Below are 602 nucleotides of genomic sequence, written 5' to 3' on the forward strand. Positions count from 1 at the left end.
AACAGCTAAAAGATATCAACGTTCGATGTATTTTTGTTACCCATTTAATTTGTAACCTCACATTAAATACGGCAATTGCGAATGACATTATTTCAGTCAAACTGCTAAGACAGCATTGCACTGTGCACAACAAATATGTGGAGTTCAGTTCCTCTTGTTTCCTACTTACAACGAAAACTTCTTCTAGGCAAATTTTATTCCTAATACTTTCGATGTTTCTTTTATTATTCTTGCGTCTATATTGCCTATACACATTTTTTTGTTGAACGACATCAAATAGACAAGCAGGTTTAATAAAATTAATTATAACACTAGATGCAAATTACAATATCCTCCTCACTACGCCCTTAGATTATTTCTACAAGTGGATCTTAGGAGATTTAAGCATGCATAGCGATAACGTTTTAGTTATTTCTAGCAAAATAAACGGGCATAAATATAGCGAAAAAACTTATTTAGTATCTTTAAAGAAAGAGCGCTTATTATCACAGTAACTAATAATGGGACAATCAACTTCTTCTATGATATGTTAAATCTCAACACAACTAAACACTAACAGTAGGAAACAAAACTGAAAACTCATTCACACCATCAAAAGATAC

This window comes from Octopus sinensis, linkage group LG6, assembly GCF_006345805.1.
Source record: "Octopus sinensis linkage group LG6, ASM634580v1, whole genome shotgun sequence".
In the NCBI taxonomy this organism is placed as follows: Eukaryota; Metazoa; Mollusca; class Cephalopoda; order Octopoda; family Octopodidae; genus Octopus; species Octopus sinensis.